A 5,015-nucleotide genomic window follows, 5' to 3' on the forward strand; every position below is an offset into this window, starting at 1 on the left:
CCAAAGTCTAACTTATCAAACAACAACAATCCATTGCATCTTTGACATTCTTGTACACCACTTTGTGAAATCTCTAAACCATAAATCACATCATTTATCCTTTTCAAGGTTTGCTTGGATTCACTTTTCTAACTTTAGAAAATTATGATCATTGCTTCATATCAAAAGGTGGTTGCGCTTGATTGTAATCTTATCATAGAATTGGATAATAGATACATATTCAAAAGTTGCCACCATATTTTAGTCCAAAAAAGGCCAAATATTTAGAAGATCATTGATAATATAGTCTTATAATCTATTTTTAATACATCCCTATTCTAATAATTCTAATAACTCTCACTTTGAACCCATTCATTTTAATGCTTTTAAAGGTGGCTTATATTTGATTAGTACCTCAAATATGAAGAATGGAGGTGGTCGCCCTTTAAGTGATTTTGTAAGTAATGCATTATATTGGTCACTATAGAATAGATATTAGTTTATTTTTGTAAGATATTAGTAAAATAGACTAATAGTCCATAGAATAGTCCGTTCAATAGGATGGATGGTTAACTTAGTTATTAAAAGCGGCTAATTACAGGATTACAATTAGAATTTGGGAATAGAAAGTAAGTATATAGGAGTTGTAGAAGTTAGTTTGAGTGCCAAACTGTGATAGTTATGAGCCGGGATAAGCTTGGTGCTATCTCTTGTTTCTTGTTTTTATTTTTTTGGTTTTAGGTTTTGATTACTATGAAATGAGTTTGTGGAATAAATCAGAAATTGATTTATAAGCTATTGAGTATGTAATTGGAGTACTATGTGGTTGAATTATTGTGAGAAGATATTGAGAATTGGTTATCAAACTCTATGGAAGATTGATTATGGATGGAAGATTATGATTATTAATTATTTAGAGCTAAGTGTTTTGAAGGAAGAAGTGTGTGATTACAAAAATTATGTGAAGATAGATTTTTTGGAGTGGAAGTCTATTATTTCTAGTATTGGATGGAATTTATGTATTCGGAGTGGTCTTTTTAGACAGTATGAGAGTTGCGCTTTGTTGTTATCAATGATTGCAGAGTACTATTAAGAAGTAGAAAGCATTGTAGTGTTTCTTTGGTGTTTTAGTGATTCGGATTACGATTAATTGTGTGATCCTAATGTGTAAGCTCATGCAATAGTCTTTCTTTGTGTTCGAATCTCCATCTACAAGTTTATTTTAAAAAGAATTTGTAGAATAAGTAAAACAACAATTACATTTTGGCGCCACTGCCGGGAATTGATAATAGCATTGAGTGTTAGGAATTAACTGCTGAATGAGTAGATAGGAAATAGGAAGCATACTTAGTAGAATATAATGATAGAGTATGGTTATTAAGAGTGAGAACTTAAGAATAAAGAGAATGCGGCAGTCAAAAAAAAGAATAGAGAGATCGTAAGCAAGAAATTTGTTGCGTAACGAGCAAGAATAAAAGTTAAAATACAAACATCAACAGAGTTGGATTAAGCCATAGTTGCATGCTTGTCGGTACATTTGAGTGTATTTAGAAGTCGATCGATATTTAATATTTTAGAAATATATTCTGTTAGAGAATTTGCCACGAGCACTCGAAGAGAATTGGGTCAATAGACGAGTATTTCCTATGAGGCCATTAACTACGAGTAGAGAAATCACAAAAGAATTGGATACTCCCTTGGATACGTTTCCAATAACGAAAGCTATTGATTTCGTCAAAACTGATTTTGTAGAGTGGCATTCATTACTAGTCAATAAAGGCCAATTCAGAGTATTTCAAAATTCGTCGTTTTTATCCCCAATTTGATCAAATAACTTATTAGAGAATAATAATAGCAAATTGAAGAAAATTGAAAGTTTAGAATAATCAATTAGAAAAGGCATCGGTTATTTTAATAAAAGATTAAGTGGTATATTGTTTCCTTCAATGACAACAAGTGGTCCAACATTTCCAATTGCAGTACAAATGGGTGATGTGAGCGATCGCACAACAATTGTGGCTCCATTACCTACTTTTAGAGATTTTTTGGATGCGGATCCCAATCAACATTTATCTCAGTTTTTGACAGCATGTGTAGCCAATAATAGAAAAACCAAAGATATATGGTTATGATGATTGGCAGCAACCTTAAAGGATACAACATTTGAATTCTACAACTGCCAACTAGTGGATCAATTTCCAAATTGGGAAGCATTGAAGAATGCATTTTTAATCCATTTTCAGCCAATTGGTTTTGAAGATCGCCTTTGAGAGAAGTTAATGAATAGCAAAATGATCCTAAGAGAGGCGGTGGAATTGTACTATGGCCGAATGGTTGATATACTCAATAAGTGGCCAATCACCAAATACGAGAGGTATTTATCTTATCCATACTAATCAATGGTTTATATCCACCAAAGCTAAAAATATTTGTAAATGAAGCTCGATCCAATACAAGAACTGCATCCCTTAATAGAGTCAAGGTTTGGGAGGAATGTCATTATAATCAGTTTTTATTTGCGGGAGCCATGATGATTCCAATTCAAGACACTTATCAAAATCTCACTTGGAACTGATCAGTGGACAGTTATCTATGGAGGTTACATACAGGGGCCAATTCCAGTGCCGATATTTAGAGGTGAGTTAATGGCACCCCATTGCAAGCTATACTACCAAATGTGATAACAACATATGCTCCTTATTTTTCGTATCAACAACAAGTATTAATTATGGAGCAGTTATCAATAATACTAGTCCCAAAAGATTCCAATGAAACCTTGTTATTGAACTTGATGAAGAAAATGGAGGAAATGGCTGTTAATATGGCCAAGGATAAGGAGAAGAGCCAAAAGCCTACCAATATTAGGACCAATGTATGGTGCAGTAATTGTAAGGGCCTTAGTAATTTGATAACAGAATGTCTTTCATCCTCACAAATGATGGGTCAATGTACATTTTGCAGAGGAAAGTACTTAACAGCTAATTGTTGGAATTGGCAAAGGCAACAACAATTTAGTAATCAGACCATGATTCCACCAACTGAGTGGGACGTCAATCAAGTTCAAATGTAAAATACATTTGGATGGAATAGAAATCGATCTAATCGACAAAATCAAGCATTCAATAACTTCCAAGGTTCCAATTTTAATCAGAGGTTTTCATTGAAGTCCCAAAACTATGATAAGGAGTAGCAGAGATATCAACAATATGCTCTATTGGTGTCATCAAACCAAGTTCTCTCCATACCAACAGGATAATCAGGACCATTTTTTAATCCTACATGAAACAAGCCTAATAGATATATATTAGTAGAAACACCCAATATGCCTGATGGGAGTATAAGAAGACCACTTTGTTGTTTCTATTGCAGACAGATTGGTCATCATGCAAGTGAATATCCCAATTGGAGAGCCAGTGGCAATTATGTAGTAGTTTGTAGCAATTACAAGCAATCAAGGCATACGTATCAGCAATGTAATGCTCCATTCAATTTCAATAATCAGAATCAGCAGATTCAAAGCTAAGGAAAAATTAAGGAGATAAATCAAGGTCCTCAAGATTCTCCAATAAATCGAGTAGAATGTGTCCAAGCTATTCTTACCAAGAGTCAGCAAAAAGAAAAAGAATCAATTCAACATTTGGATGATCCTGAATTGAAGGGCTAATTGGATCCAATTACAATGCCATCCAATTCAAGTCTTGATATGGGCTCCTTATTTAGTATGAGGCCTGAATCGATTGCGCAACCTATTGAGGTACTGATTATAGATGCTTGGATTTTGTTCTAAGCTGTTCCGTTCTCTACGCAGTTTCAAAAAACATCTTATTCATTGAAAGATCCTCTCAAGGTCAAGGATTCTAAAGAAGCTCTAGCTATTGTTTCAATTTCGAGTCTAGGGCAGAAGAATATTGTACCTCTCGGAGTTAAACTCAAATCAATGAAAAGAAAGAGAGCATTAAGAATTATCCAAAATATGAAATCTTATAACATTTTGAAGGATCTGGATGCTAGCAGTCGCACCAGAGTGCCATTCTACATTAAATTCATTGTTAACATGACATAGACAACGTAATAAAGAAGTTTGTGAAGTCAGTTTGAACCCTGATCTAGGTGCACTATAGAATATGTAAATAAATTTTATGGTAAGTTACTAGATGATTATTGATAACCTTGAGAATTAGACTTATTGTCAGGTAGTTTAGTTGGTAACAGTAGATTGTTAGTGGAACAAATGATTAAGAATTCAAAGGTTTATAACCTTTGAAATCTGCTGGTCGACGGTCCATCTTTTGGTAGAATAAAGAGGTTGAAAAAAAAGAGATCGGGGCCAGACTGTGATAGTCATAAGCTAGGATAAGCTTGGTGCTACTTCTTTGTTTTCTTTGCTTTTATTATTTTCTTATGAAGAATTATGATTGAGAGAAGTATTGTTGAAACTGTGATTAAAATATTGTGGAATATGACTTTGGACTGACCATTTTGGAGAAAATCTGTGACCATGAGAATTGAGATTATCGAATTGTGTTGTGTTAAGTGAAGATATTGAATTCTGTGTGATGAATTGAAAAATTGAATATAATAAGTAAGCTAAAGATCAGTAATTGAATATATATAAATTACAAAGAGAGTAAGTGGGAGATGAACTCATAAGAATATGGAAGTATTGTTGAATTGATATTCGTAGAATGGATTATGTGTTGAATTAAGATGGAAGTAGTAAGCCTTGATATTTTATAGTTTGATAATTGATTTCAAATAGCTAGAGTACAGTCAATTGTGACACTAACAGACCCAATTCATATAACCAATCTTTTCCCGTATTCAAATCCACTTCTATTAGTTCAATTGCTTTGGTATATTGAAGCTTGAATCCAACAAGAATGACATTTTGGCACTGCTGCCGAAAGAATGATAATAATATGAAATGTTAGAAATTTATTGTATGGAAGATGGAATTATATGTTGAATGAAAACGTAAAAAGAACCAGTTTTAGGATTACAAATATGTGAGTTATAATTCAAGGTAGTATTGATTT

Source organism: Physcomitrium patens, chromosome 24 (assembly GCF_059467195.1).
Source record: "Physcomitrium patens ecotype Gransden chromosome 24, ASM5946719v1, whole genome shotgun sequence".
Taxonomy (NCBI): domain Eukaryota; kingdom Viridiplantae; phylum Streptophyta; class Bryopsida; order Funariales; family Funariaceae; genus Physcomitrium; species Physcomitrium patens.